This window comes from Colletes gigas, unplaced genomic scaffold (assembly GCF_013123115.1).
Source record: "Colletes gigas isolate AHSC1104 unplaced genomic scaffold, ASM1312311v1 Colletes_gigas_Sc00064, whole genome shotgun sequence".
Lineage (NCBI taxonomy): Eukaryota > Metazoa > Arthropoda > Insecta > Hymenoptera > Colletidae > Colletes > Colletes gigas.
In genome coordinates, this window is record NW_025106693.1 from 117,274 (window position 1) to 133,177 (window position 15,904).

Here is a 15,904-nt window from a genome sequence, read left to right on the forward strand (position 1 = left end):
GTACGTATTAAAATTCTGACATTACTAAGAACAGCAAAGAAATGGACATTTTCATTTTTAATGTTGATTAGATTAATCATCAGATAGTGTTCAGCCATTCTCGTAACATATGGTTACAAACCCGATTTGACATCACAATTAGGAACTTTTACAAACATAAATTAGTCAATCAAGAGAACGTGGATATCGATTTTATCCATTTATTCAATTTATTTAACGTCTTTAGTGGATAAAGTTTGTAATGTTGTACATGAAAGGTAAACATTCGTTTGCAGAAATTAGCATATAAATTGTTGACTTTAAACTTAACGTCAATCAACAGACCACATTCCTCTTCCTCTAACACAAGTTTTATTTTTATTTTGTACGAATTCCATTCAATGAAAAACTTTTATTTTCATAAGTCATTGTTTGTTTGTTTTTTCGAAACTTATAATGTTAGAACTGTTATTAAAAACGTGCATAAATGTTTCGACCGTAAGAATTATTACTGGAAATTAAATTTGTATAAAGATAATATAGCGAAGCCAGATTTTAACGAATAAAAAGCAGTAATGATAATGAAATTGTGCGGATTCGTATAGAATGACTAATTTTCATAACGAGCGTACCATACGTAATATGTACATACCGCATATTGACGAAATTGAAGAATTATCAAGTGAAATCGTTAAAGTAAATATTAATTACGATATTCATAAATAGAAAGTGTACCTAATTCAAATTGTGATTATTATTGTATAATATAGCGTTCAATAACAGAGAAAAATATTAAATATAATTAATCTTATAATTTAAAAACCATACATTCGATGTTAAACGTAATTTATATTTTAATGGAAGTTGGTACAAAATAATCATTTGAATAACTATTAACAAACTGCCTAACATTTACTTCAACCATATTTTTAAAATTATGCATAGTTAAATAGTTAAATGACAAAGAATTTTTTCCCAAGAGAAATGAAAGAGAAACAAGAAGAAGTCGAAATAAATAAAAAATATCATAATATGCAGTGTTATTTTATTAAATGTTAAAAATGATGTTTTTGGGTCTTTAAAGCTTAATTTATAATTTAAAAACCATACATTCGATGTTAAAAGTAATTTATATTTTAATGGAAGTTGGTACAAAATAATCATTTGAATAACTATTAACAAACTGCCTAACATTTACTTCAACCATTTTTTTTAAATTATGCATAGTTAAATAGTTATGACAAAGAATTTTTCTGAAGGGAAATGAAAGAAACAAGAAGAAGTCGAAATAAATAAAAAATATCATAATATGCAGTGTTATTTTATTAAATGTTCGAAATGCTGTTTCTGGGTCTTTAAAGCTTAATTTATAATTTAAAAACCATACATTCGATGTTAAACGTAATTTATATTTTAATGGAAGTTGGTACAAAATAATCATTTGAATAACTATTAACAAACTGCCTAACATTTACTTCAACCATATTTTTAAAATTATGCATAGTTAAATAGTTATGACAAAGAATTTTTTCTGAAGGGAAATGAAAGAGAAACAAGAAGAAGTCGAAATAAATAAAAAATATCATAATATGCAGTGTTACTTCATTAAATGTTAAAAATGATGTTTTTGGGTCTTTAAAGCTTAATTTAATTAAAAAGAAGAAAAGTGATGTTTCGGTTCTCTGGTTATATTGAATTTCATTGCAAATTATATTTGATAAAATGATGTAAACGTCGAAAAGTTGTGGGTAGCATCGAATGTAATAACGAATAACGAGAACGGGGCGACAAAAATTGCCGCAATTGACCAAATTGGATCGTTAGATCATTTATTACAGCACCCTTGTTTAGTTAATTTTGTACGAAAAAGGATTCATAGGGTTTCGTAGCGAGCTCTCATCGTTGAGGCTGCGCAGGTCAAATTAATCTTTTACTCGCAGCCCACATGCTGTTTCATGGTTCGTTAAACAAAAGAGACGTCGAAAAACTGAAGTTCCATATTACGCAAAATTTCCTTCTCGAAGGAAGAACATTTTCCTACTTTTTATTAATCTCAGTTGTTAGGAACACAATATTTTCGTAAGAATACAATGTAAAATTCTTTGCCTTTCACTGACAAGGGGCATTATCAGTATAGAACTCAGAAAAAATTAAATACTTGAGTATTTGTCTCGATAGATGCTTTGTTCGAAGAAAACACAAAGAAATTAAATAAATAGCTGAACCTTGTGACTAACAAGGAACCATCGCGAACGGTCCGGCTTCGATTTTGATGAAACTTTGTACACTTATAAAGCAGCCAAAAATAATCGACACGTATTTTTTTTTAGCTGCGGTAACTCGAGTTTAAGGGGTGAAACCACCCCTTGAAGTTTTGGCTCGAAACGGCTATCTCGAAAACGGAAAGACATACAAAAAAATTGTTAACAGGCGAGGTTGATGGTTTCTTATGTACAATAACATGGTGTTAAAAAATTTAAAAAAATACAATTTGTTTGTAACAAAAAAAATTTATTAACTTAATTTTCATTTTATTGAAATTTTCATAATGACAAAAAATGACGAGCATTTTATTCCAAATCCACTGGTATGCGATTTTTTAAAATTGCCTCCTACAGTTTTGCAGATTTTGATGATTTACATCTTGCGCGCACATCCATTATGGTAGTAGCCGTTCTAACTTTGATTTTAATGAAGCACTGTAGGCTTGCACTACTTCTAGAGGACAAAATCGGGAAAAATACAAGAATACCAATTTGTTGATTGAGCCTTCGTTAAAAAGTTATTAAAAAATTAAATTAAAAAATTTCAAATCCTCCAGGAAAAAATTATTTTCGGTTGCGGGGGCTAATTACAATCATTTTTGGTCAATACATATACCCACGAAATCCTACGCACTTTCGAGAAAAAAATTCCTAATCGAAAATGTAATTTATGGCCCGAAATGTTGTCCGAAAATTTCATGCGGATCTTTAAAATGTCATAACTTCTGAACGGATTGAAGTATTTTAATTTTCAAAAATGCAAACGACGCGTATTTTAATCAAGAATACGTAGAAATCGCAAAAATATGCAAAAAGTGTGAGTAAAATTGACAAAAATGTATTTATTCAAACAACGACGACACTATACAAAAGATACGAACGATAAAACCCACTGATAAAATCGAGTACGATTTTTCCTCTTTGTTCTCTCGGTTAGACACGTGTTCCTGCTCACATTTGTTTTGACACTCTCTCTCTCTCGATCCTTGATTCGTACTGCCTGTTAGGCACAACGTTCGGTCGCTCACGCTCTCGACCATGAAACACATATTCTCTAGATACATCGCCATGCTCACTTACAAAAATAAACACTAGGCCACGACATACAAATAAAGTTCACTTTCTTATCTATGATAACCATATTACCACAAAAAGTTGATCCTTGACCCCGCAAAATGAGAAAAAACCCCATAGAAATGGTCCAATCTTCAAACAGCCATAATTCCTACAATAGTGAATATATTTCAATGAAACTTTTTTCTGAAGTAGAGCTCATAGCTACCTACAAAAAAGTATTGGCCATCTTTTTGTAAGGCGTCAAACAAAATTATTAAAAATGAAAAACGAATTTTTAAGAAAAATCGACAGGCGAAAAAAAGAATTTTTCAGCGAAAAAAAGAAATTTCAAATCGTTCTAAAAAAATTATTTTCAGTTGCGGGAGTCAATTTCAATCATTTTTAGTCAATATATATACCCCCGAAATCCTACGCGCTTTTGAGAAAAAAATTCGAGAATGTGTGAAATTTTTCAACAAAATTAAAAAATTTCAAACCATTCTGAAAAAATTATTTTCAGTTGCAGGGGTCGATTACAATCATTTTTGGTCATTACACATTCCCCCGAAATCTTGGGCATTTCGGAGAAAAAAATTCAGTTCGGGCGGAACTTTAAACGTTAATAATTTCTTAACGAAGCCTCCATCAACAAATTGGTATTCTTGTATTTTTCTCGATTTTGTCTTCTAGAAGTAGTGCAAGCCTACAGTGCTTCATTAAAATCAAAGTTAGAACGGCTACTACCATAATGGATGTGCGCGCAAGATGTAAATCATCAAAATCTGCAAAACTGTAGGAGACAATTTTAAAAAATCGCATACCAATGGATTTGGAATAAAATGCTCGTCATTTTTCGTCATTATGAAAATTTCAATAAAATGAAAAATTATGTTAATAAATTTTGTTTGTTATAAACAAATTGTATTTTTTTAAATTTTTTAACACCATGTTATTGTACATAAGAAACCATCAACCTCGCCCATTAACAATTTTTTGTATGTCTTTCCGTTTTCGAGATAGCCGTTTCGAGCCAAAACTTCAAGGGGTGGTTTCACCCCTTAAACTCGAGTTACCGCAGCTAAAAAAAAATACGTGTCGATTATTTTTGACTGCTTTATAAGTGTACAAAGTTTCATCAAAATCGAAGCCGGACCGTTCGCGATGGTTCCTTGTAAGAAAAAAGAATTAACAAAGGATAACAAAGTAATGGGTTTTTCAGTAGCTATGTCCGAACTTTGACAGCATATTGCTGTGACGTTTCAAGTGGCAGCACTATCATTCTTTGACGCTTGTATTTTGTCATAGTTACCATTTTGCCATGGAGCGCTACACGATTGAGCAACGCGTCGAAATTGTTAAAATTTATTATAAAAATTCGTGTTCTGTTCGCCAAACTTTTCGCGAGCTACGAGATATTTACGGCCCAAATGATCGTCCAACCGAGCGATCAATTCAACGAATTATCGCGAAATTCCAGCAAAGCGGTTCGGTTGCTGATCGAGGAGTCCCTGTACGACGGAGAAACGCGCGGTCAAAGGAAAATATTGATGCTGTTGCTGAAAGTGTGGCTGAAGAACCAAATCTCTCGATTCCTCGTCGTGCACAAACAATTGCTCTTTCTGCGACCTCAACTAGGCGAATTTTACGAAAAGACTTGGGCATGCATCCGTATAAAATCCAATTAACAGAAGAATTGAAGCCCCAAGACCACCATGCTCGTCGTACGTTCGCTGATTGGGCTCTGGAGCAGTTGCAAACGGATCCAAAGTTTGGCGAAAAAATCATCTTCAGTGATGAAGCACATTTTTGGTTAAACGGCTTCGTGAACAAACAAAATTGCCGCATTTGGGGAGAGAGTAATCCACAGCAGTATCAAGAGTATCCATTGCATCCGGAAAAGCTTACTGTTTGGTGTGGATTTTGGTCAGGCGGCGTCATTGGGCCGTACATCTTCCGAAACGAGAATGGCCATACGGTGACTGTCAATGGCGAACTGTATCGTGCCATGATAACAGACTTTTTGTGGCCTCAATTAGATGACATGGGCCTGAACGACATGTGGTTCCAACAAGACGGCGCAACGTGTCACACATCGGGCGTTACATTAGATTTGTTGCAAGAAAAGTTTCCAGAACGCGTTATTTCCAGAAGAGGCGATGTGGAATGGCCGCCAAGATCATGCGATTTAACGCCCCTAGACTTTTTTCTTTGGGACTACGTTAAGTCGTTGATTTATGGTAATAAACCAACAACAATTGACCAACTGGAGAACAACGTCATTCAAACCATTGGTGAAATCCAGCCCGACTTATGCAACAGAGTCATACAAAATTGGATCTCTCGGCTCGAGTCCTGTAAACGAAGCCACGAAAGCCATTTGAATGATATCATTTTTAAAACATAATGGTATTGAATGTACTTTAATCCGCAATAAAGGTTTCCGTCATATGTCGTACACAACTCTTTTTATTCAATTTTAAAGTTCAGACACGCTTAATGAAAAACCCCTTACTAGTTTATATAGTAATAACTGTGGGAGGAATTAGGTTGACTAACGAATAAGCCCCTTTCTTATTTAACAATATAACGTATATATTTTAATACAATTCTCACCACGTGCGCATCACGCTCTCTACCATACAAGGGACTTCACGCGTCGCCCCTCTCGCGCACCAGCGCTGCCAACACCCATTCTCCTTCATACCACACTCACTCACCAGGCATACCACTCAATAAAAATAACCCCACAATAACTACACTGCGGATCTTTATGAAAATTCATATTTTTGTTAATAGAATTAATGAAATGGGATCTTTGTAGAGTGTTGTATCAAACCCTAAATATAATTCGTATCTTACATTAAGTATTTCCTATATTTTTGCATATTAACACTTTACCGACCGGTAGCGGTTGATTAATCGGCTATCGGTCGGTAAGCGTTGGTCGGTAAAGAAGTTGATTAATACGCTATCGGTCGGTAAGTGTTGGTCGGTAAAAAAGTCGATTATTAGGCTATCGGTCGGTAATGTGTTAAGTGCAAAATTCATTCTATAAAAATAGATAAAATCATATATAAATATAATCTTAATAAATTCATATTTTTATTAATAGAATTAATAAATAGGGATCTTTGTAGAGAGTTAAATCAATCCCTTAATATAATAATTCTTACATTAAGTATTTTTTATATTTTTGCATATTAAGTGCAAAATTCATTCTATGCAAATAGATAAAATCGTATATAAATATAATCTTAATAAATTCATATTTTTGTTAATAGAATTAATGAAATGGGATCTTTGTAGAGGGTTGTATCAACCCCTAAATATAATAATTCGTATCTTACATTAAGTATCTCTTATATTTTTGCATATTAAGTGCAAAATTCATTCTATGCAAATAGATAAAATCATATATAAATATAATCTTAATAAATTCATATTTTTGTTAGTAGAATTAATTAAATGGGAGCTTTGTAGAGGGTTGTCTCAATCCCTAAATATAATTCGTATCTTACATTAAGTATTTCCTATATTTTTGCATATTAACACTTTACCGACCGGTAGCGGTTGATTAATCGGCTATCGGTCGGTAAGCGTTGGTCGGTAAAAAAGTTGATTAATACGCTATCGGTCGGTAAGTGTTGGTCGGTAAAAAAGTCGATTAATAGGCTATCGGTCGGTAATGTGTTAAGTGCAAAATTCATTCTATAAAAATAGATAAAATTATATATAAATATAATCTTAATAAATTCATATTTTTGTTAATAGAATTAATTAAATGGAATCTTTGTAGAGGGTTATATCAATCCCTAAATATAATAATTAGTATCTTACATTAAGTATTTCTTATATTTTTGCATATTAAGGGCAAAATTCATTCCATGCAAATAGCTAAAATCATATATAAATATAATCTTAATAAATTCATATTTTTGTTAGTAGAATTAATTAAATGGGATCTTTGTAGAGTGTTGTATCAATCCCTAAATATAATTCGTATCTTACATTAAATATCTCTTATATTTTAGCATATTAAGTGCATTCTGCAGTTTTTTGAGGACTAAAATTTTCCATAAACGTATAAACATCCACAGTCTGGTGTGAACTTATGAGTTTCTGCGTGCAAATCAAACATAGAAATATTGCAAAGATTCTCAGTCCAAAGTCCTGAAATCAATTAAGGAGCATAGTGGAAATCATTATCATCAGTTTATTCGTTTAATTTTTATTTCAACTTTTTAATTATGTTTCAAGTTCTCAGTAACGGTTTGCAGACTACAACTCGTTTGTCTAATACTATTGTAAATAAATTACGTGTTATTGTGGTTATAAATATTCGATTCTCTCTCCGTGTATTTAAATTTGCACTTTTTACCACCGTAATGCCTTCGATCCATCTTCGACGTAGCTCGAATTCGCGAACCTTTCGAATTGCTATACACTTTTAGGCGTACAAATCGTTTTTTATTTTTTTGCCTGCAAACTGACGGTACTTTCGCGTCGTTCCACGACAACATCGGAATGGTACATTGCGACAATTTCAATTTCATCGCAATTTATCGAATCGACGTTTCCTCCTTTCAAAACGTGACAACGGCACTTCTACTTTCTACAGTTGGCTCCTTGCCTGCAGCCATTTCTTGCTCGCGATACTTGTGAATTGTACTCTTGCGGATTTCACACAAGACTGATGAATATTTATTCTACTTGGTAACTTGTATACTCGAGAATGCGTGCCAGATGCTTCGACGCTAAATTTACCGACGATTCATGTATATCCTACCATAAGCAGTCTTTAAAAAAACGTATGTTTCGCAATGTAGAATGCAGACAATAGCCAGTTTGATGGGTGACAAAAAATATATAATAGTTTCTTTTATTTAGAAATAAATATATTTTATTCCTTGTCGCTGCGTTTGTTACCAATTACTTACATTATTCGAAGAACAAGCTCCGTATGAAAACACGTCACTCCACATTTTAGGCTTATTTTTGTAGATTCACCCACTTTAATTTGTATAATTGGAGTAATACGCTGTGGCCGCACGATGGCGCTTTTTTTTTATCATTTTTAACCATTTTTTACCTTTTTAGCGTTTTTTTATTTTGACTCGTGAAGGGGAGTCTGAGGGTCAGGGGGTCAAGAGGTACAGTCGCCGCGGAATGTATGTTGACAGGGTTTGCTCGTCATCAAAGGCATGCCAAATATTCGGATGGCACTCTTCTAAATACGACCAGAGATGCCGCTAATAGAGGACATCAGGATAATATGAATGTTGAAATTCTTATGGCCGAATAGAGAGAACCATAAAAACGGCCCTTTTCAGGGCCACATGGTGTGCAAAATCCGATCGAGCAACCTTTTCGTGGTGCACACTGGGTAATGCTAATGTCGACGGTGTATCATGTTTGTACATTGAAAAAGAGAACCATTTTGTACCTTTTTGGCGTTTTTTTATTTTGACTCCTGAAGGGGAGTCTGAGGGTCAGGGAGTCAAGAGGTACAGTCGCCGCGAAATGTATGTTGACATGTTTCGGAAGTATGTATTTCTGACGAAAGGCCAAGTGTTTACATTTTTTTTCCAGGCTCTGAAGTTAATTATCACTTATTGTTTACTTCTACTAGCTCACTGTTCAGTTTAGTTTAGGAAACTGTAAATAACGGACGTATAGTTTTAAGTTTGCATAAAAGGCTCACGCGGAAAGTAAGTTGACACGCAATTTTGAGCTTATTTTGTTATAATATATTTGTACAATAGGTGTTAATTAATGATTTATTTGTTGTTTTCTCAATGTTGAACAATATCCTACATATAATACCACTATAAATTATAAACATTGCTTTATAGTGCCTAAAACTAGACAACTCACACCTGCAGAAAGGTCAGAAATATTTAACAGGAGAATAAGAGGAGATTCTTTAAGAAAAATTGCTGTTGATTTCAACATTTCTGCGGAAGGTGTAAGGAAAATAGTACATAGATTAGAACAGAATGGAACTACAGAAAATCAACCAAAATCTGGACGTCCTCGTACAAGAAGTGAAGAAAACCCCATTTATTTCGGCCAAACAGTTGAAATTTGATTTAAATCTACCGATTCAAGAAACACAAATTCGTGCATGCATAAAAGAAGCAGGATTCGCAGGACGAATATCAAGAAAACGACCATTCGTATCTAAAATTAATGCTAAAAAACGTTTAGCGTTCGCGAAACAGTTTAAAAATAAATCACCAGATTTCTGGAAGAAGGTTATATTCAGTGACGAATCAAAATTTGACTTTGATGTTGTAGTAGAAGCAAATATGTGTGGAGAAAGCAAGGTGAATGCTTTAAATCAACAGTGACAGGGGATAAGTATGCGTTTGGGGTTGTTTTTCTGCAAATGGTGTTGGCAATTTACACTTTATAGACGGGATATTAACAGGAGCAGGATATGTAAATGTTTTGCAACAGAATTTACAAGATTCGATACTAAAAATGAACATTCACGGTGATTATATCGTCCAGCAAGATAACGATCCCAAACATAAATGTAAACTAGCGACGAAATATTTCAATGAAAATGATATTCAATTGTTACCATAGCCTGCTCAAAGTCCCGATTTGAATTTAATGGAACATCCGTGGGATCACTTAGATCGAAATGTATGTGAGAAATTTCGGAATAATAAATCAGTTTTTAAACAAGCACTACCGAGTGCTTGGAACAGTATCGATGAAAATGTTATAAATAAATTGTTTGAAAGTATGCCTAGAAGACTTAAAGACGTCGTAAGAAACAAAGGGTATCAAACTTCATATTAATTATGTTGTTTTATTGTTAAGTATACACTCAATTACGAATCTTTCAATGCTGTCAACATACTTTCCGCAATCGATAAAAAAGTTATTTAATTTTTTCTGTCATTATTATAAACTTTATGTCCTCTTTGGTGCTACACATACTAGTTAGTATTATATTAAATAACATACCTAATATATATTTTCGATTAATTCCTAAATTATTGATTTGAAATAGAATATACAGGGTGTTCGGCCACCTCTAGCAAAAATTTTGATGAGCGATAGTAGAGGCCAAAATAAGAAGAAAATCAAGAATACTAATTTGTTGATGGAAGCTTCGTTAAAAAGTTATTAACAATTAAATTCAAAAATTTCAAATCGTTCTGGAGAAATTATTTTCGGTTGCGGGGGTCAACTACAATCATTTTGGTGAGTACACATACCTCCGAAATCCTATCTACTTTCGAGAAAAAAAATCGAGTAGGTGCTGAAATTTTTCGGCGAAAAAAAATTTTTCAAATCGTTTTAAAAAAATTATTTTCGGTTGCGGGGATCAATTATAATCATTTTTTATCATTACACATACCTCCGAAATCGTACGCACTTTCGAGAAAAAAATTCCTTACTGAAAATCCAATTAGGTGCCTAAATTTTTCAACGGAGAAAAAAAATTGCAAATCGTTGTGGAAAAATTATTTTCGGTTGCGGGGGTCAATTACAATCAGTTTTTGTCATTAGACATACCCACGAATTCCTGCCCACTTTCGAGAAAAAAAATAGAGAAGGTGTGAAATTATTCGAGAAAATTAAAAAATTGCAAATCGTTGTGGAAAAATTATTTTCGGTTGTAGGGTTCAATTACAGTCATTTTTGGCGAATAGACATACCCCCGAAATCTTGCGCATTTTCGAGAAAAAAATTCAGTAAGAGCGGCACTTTAAACGTTAATAACTTTTTAACGAAGCTTCCACCAACAAATTAGTATTCTTGATTTTTGTCTTATTTTGGCCTCTACTATCGCTCATTAAAATTTTTGCTAGAGGTGGCCGAACACCCTGTATACACTTTTGAGACGTGTCAACATACATTCCGCGGCGACTGTAATAATTAAGGGCCTACAGTACTACTATTGAGTTTTAAGGGGTCAAATAAATGGACAGTGTACAGCAGTGCTTCTTACACTCAAATATGCTGAAATGTGGTAGTCTAGAATAAGGCACACTATTATTGACTTTTGATCCCCCGTATCTCGGAAACTGTTCAATTTACGAGCTTGGGCCCATTGGAACTTTTCATCAAGACATAATGAACTACATCATATCAAAAGTTCAGCTAATTTAACCCGGGGTCCATTTTCCATAAGATCTGTGCGGGGTCCTTTATGCGTTACTAAAGATATTAAATTTTACGTAAAAGAAACTAAATCTTTAATTGTGGCGCGCATATGGCCGCACGATGGCGCTTTAAGTTGGAGTATTGGTCGACCGTAGTGGAACTCCCAAGTAAAAGCTCGCCACGCGGTCGCGGGGAATTCCCGTGCTTGAGTATTACTATCGAAACAGTTTTATCAATTTCGCTGTACACACATACACCGAAGTAATTTAGGCAATAAGAGTCCAGCAGAAAATTTCGTTTGAACAATCGGTGCATTTGCCACCAATTATGTGCTTCCTGATTGCACATATTACACTTTATTTGAAAAAGAAGCTCAGTACGAAAACACGTTACTCCATACTTTAGACTAATTTTTATAGATTCACCCTAATTCACCTTAAGATTCACCTTAATTTGTATAATTGGAAGAAGTAATTTAGAAAATGAGAGTCCAGCAGAAAATTTCGTTTGAATAAACGGAGTTCTACTGTACGTTGAAGACAAAGTAAGGAGCCAGAGATAGAAAGGGGGCAAGCAACGCACAGAAACGATGACTTTTTTAGGGGGGGTTACTTCGACCGAGAAACTCTATTCCGGTGTATAAAACGCGGCCACCAGCACTGTACCGAAGAAGTCTCAGTGAAGATGCGTGGAGAGGCAATCGGGATATTAAATAAACGACCACCGTTTTATTATCCGGCGCAAGAAAGTCAGATGAAGGAAGGGCGAGAAGGGGAAGATTGCTCGTTCCGCGTCTACATTGTCATCAGTTTCGTGTCCCATTTCATGGCCAGTGCACGAGGAAGACGGCCAGTGGGAAAAGCGGAACAATAAGCACGAGTGGCAGACGAAGACCTAGCGACTTATTAATCAACCTTTAGAGATCGCCCGCTGAAAGAACAAGACCCGGACGGGGTTGGGGGAAGGGTAAAGAGTGCTCCGTAAGATCGTCCAACTTCCTACGATATTTCTGTAGCTTATTAATGATCTTTCGGTCGAAGAAAGGGAATCAGAAGCAAACGTGCCCTTTATTTTTCCTTTTCATTAAATGGTAGTTAATAATTTAACCGTGATAAGGCCATGGAATCTTCATGTTCATATAATAGGTAGAAATGTGCTAAATATATGTACAAAAGTTTATTTATTCTGCAGTAAGTTACAATACTTTTTTTCAAATTTTCAATTCTAAAACTGTGTCTTCGATTGAAGTTTTTAAAAGGTCGTTGTAAAGAAGAGACTTTAACCTTCAAATTCATATAGTTTCAGACGGGTCCAATATTTTTTAAACTTTTGGAGATCGGTTGAGTTTTAAATATATTTTAGATGGTAAAATCATTTTCACTTTTTTACTCGCTTCTTACAAGGAACCATCGCGAACGGTCCGGCTTCGATTTTGATGAAACTTTGTACACTTATAAAGCAGCCAAAAATAATCGACACGTATTTTTTTTAGCTGCGGTAACTCGAGTTTAAGGGGTGAAACCACCCCTTGAAGTTTTGGCTCGAAACGGCTATCTCGAAAACGGAGACATACAAAAAAATTGTTAATGGGCGAGGTTGATGGTTTCTTATGTACAATAACATGGTGTTAAAAAATTTAAAAAAATACAATTTGTTTATAACAAAAAAAAATTTATTAACTTAATTTTTCATTTTATTGAAATTTTCATAATAACAAAAAATGACGAGCATTTTATTCCAAATCCATTGGTATGCGATTTTTTAAAATTGCCTCCTACAGTTTTGCAGATTTTGATGATTTACATCTTGAGCGCACATCCATTATGGTAGTAGCCGTTCTAACTTTGATTTTAATGAAGCACTGTAGGCTTGCACTACTTCTAGAAGACAAAATCGAGAAAAATACAAGAATACCAATTTGTTGATGGAGGCTTCGTTAAGAAATTATTAACGTTTAAAGTTCCGCCCGAACTGAATTTTTTTCTCCGAAATGCCGAAGATTTCGGGGGAATGTGTAATGACCAAAAATGATTGTAATCGACCCCTGCAACTGAAAATAATTTTTTCAGAATGGTTTGAAATTTTTTAATTTTGTTGAAAAATTTCACACATTCTCGAATTTTTTTCTCAAAAGTGCGTAGGATTTCGGGGGTATATATATTGACTAAAAATGATTGAAATTGACTCCCGCAACTGAAAATAATTTTTTTAGAACGATTTGAAATTTCTTTTTTCGCTGAAAAATTCTTTTTTTCGCCTGTCGATTTTTCTTAAAAATTCGTTTTTCATTTTTAATAATTTTGTTTGACGCCTTACAAAAAAGATGGCCAATACTTTTTTGTAGGTAGCTATGGGCTCTACTTCAGAAAAAAGTTTCATTGAAATATATTCACTATTGTAGGAATTATGGCTGTTTGAAGATTGGACCATTTCTATGGGGTTTTTTCTCATTTTGCGGGGTCAAGGATCAACTTTTTGTGGTAATATGGTTATCATAGATAAGAAAGTGAACTTTATTTGTATGTCGTGGCCTAGTGTTTATTTTTGTAAGTGAGCATGGCGATGTATCTAGAGAATATGTGTTTCATGGTCGAGAGCGTGAGCGACCGAACGTTGTGCCTAACAGGCAGTACGAATCAAGGATCGAGAGAGAGAGAGTGTCAAAACAAATGTGAGCAGGAACACGTGTCTAACCGAGAGAACAAAGAGGAAAAATCGTACTCGATTTTATCAGTGGGTTTTATCGTTCGTATCTTTTGTATAGTGTCGTCGTTGTTTGAATAAATACATTTTTGTCAATTTTACTCACACTTTTTGCATATTTTTGCGATTTCTACGTATTCTTGATTAAAATACGCGTCGTTTGCATTTTTGAAAATTAAAATCCTTCAATCCGTTCAGAAGTTATGACATTTTAAAGATCCGCATGAAATTTTCGGACAACATTTCTGGCCATAAATTACATTTTCGATTAGGAATTTTTTTCTCGAAAGTGCGTAGGATTTCGTGGGTATATGTATTGACCAAAAATGATTGTAATTGGCCCCCGCAACCGAAAATAATTTTTTCCTGGAGGATTTGAAATTTTTTAATTTAATTTTTTAATAACTTTTTAACGAAGGCTCAATCAACAAATTGGTATTCTTGTATTTTTCCCGATTTTGTCCTCTAGAAGTAGTGCAAGCCTCCAGTGCTTCATTAAAATCAAAGTTAGAACTGCTACTACCATAATGGATGTGCGCGCAAGATGTAAATCATCAAAATCTGCAAAACTGTAGGAGGCAATTTTAAAAAATCGCATACCAATGGATTTGGAATACAATGCTCGTCATTTTTTGTCATTATGAAAATTTCAATAAAATGAAAAATTAAGTTAATAAATTTTTTTTGTTATAAACAAATTGTATTTTTTTAAATTTTTTAACACCATGTTATTGTACATAAGAAACCATCAACCTCGCCCATTAACAATTTTTTTGTATCTCTTTCCGTTTTCGAGATAGCCGTTTCGAGCCAAAACTTCAAGGGGTGGTTTCACCCCTTAAACTCGAGTTACCGCAGCTAAAAAAAAATACGTGTCGATTATTTTTGGTTGCTTTATAAGTGTACAAAGTTTCATCAAAATCGAAGCCGGACCGTTCGCGATGGTTCCTTGTTAGTGTAAAAGAATCGCCTGAAAAATATAACTTAGGAACGCGAAAGTAGAAAGTTCAACTCTCGATACAACCCTAGGAATATTATTGAGTAGCTGCTTTTCTTGGATCTACTTGGATTTGTAGCACAGTGTAACCTGCATCCCTTTACGTTACTCTGATAAAAATGGTATGGTAATGGAACTCATAGCAACTGATTAGGTTACCGTGCAACTAGTTTGCTGCACGTAGTGCGATGAAATTTTTTGAAATCACCATCGCGACGCTCGTTGGCGACTGTCCACGCGCGGGTCGAAGGAGATAGAAGGAAGTTAGTAGAAAGTGTAATGAGATTCCGCGAAATCCACCCTTCTGACACGTCTCTATCGTCCATTTCGCGTGCCGTTTCACGGTCGGTGTAATACGAAAACGGCCAGCCCGCCGGCGCGAGAAGAAACGAGACGGCATGCCAATTTACCGCACGACCCGCAGTTATAATCGAACGCGATGGAAATTTTATTCGCAATAAAATTTTATAATGCGAGTGCAGCGTGGTCGTCGTTTCGGTGGGAGGTACAATGACATCCTAAAGGAATCGTTCGAGAAATCCATAAACGTGTTGATAACGCTTCAAAGAAAATTGCCTTTCCTCTCGATAATTAAAGCTCTTTGCCTCTGAATAATTAGTGTCGTTCTTTTTGAAAATTGTGTGAGCCAGGTTGAAAAAGTTTGCGTTTCAATCAACTTAAAGATATTGGCGTAAAATTTTATTGTTCAATAATAATTAATAAATATTAATAAACGATTTTTATATTACTTTTAACAATAATACATTTTGAAAAATTCAGA